We start from the raw sequence: 257 nt of genomic DNA on the forward strand, positions 1-257 counted from the left end.
GTGTGCGTGAGCACGTGTACGTGTTTCTTCAGGTGTGTGATCCTGTGTGCACGTGCTTATTCAGGTGTGTGTGTGTGTGTGTGTGTGTGTGTGTGTGTGTGTATGTGTGGGAGGGGGCACAGAAAAGCGTTCCAGGCAGTGGGTGAGGTGGGGGCTGCAGTCAGGAGAACATGATGGGGGCTGGGGGCTGGACCAGCGGGGTCAGGGTGCATCCAATCTGAACTGGGGAGGGACCTGGGGTTGGGGGCCTCACTCAA

The sequence above is a fragment of the Echinops telfairi genome, unplaced genomic scaffold, assembly GCF_000313985.2.
Source record: "Echinops telfairi isolate 266 unplaced genomic scaffold, ASM31398v2 ScPeMD7_7459;HRSCAF=8497, whole genome shotgun sequence".
Lineage (NCBI taxonomy): Eukaryota > Metazoa > Chordata > Mammalia > Afrosoricida > Tenrecidae > Echinops > Echinops telfairi.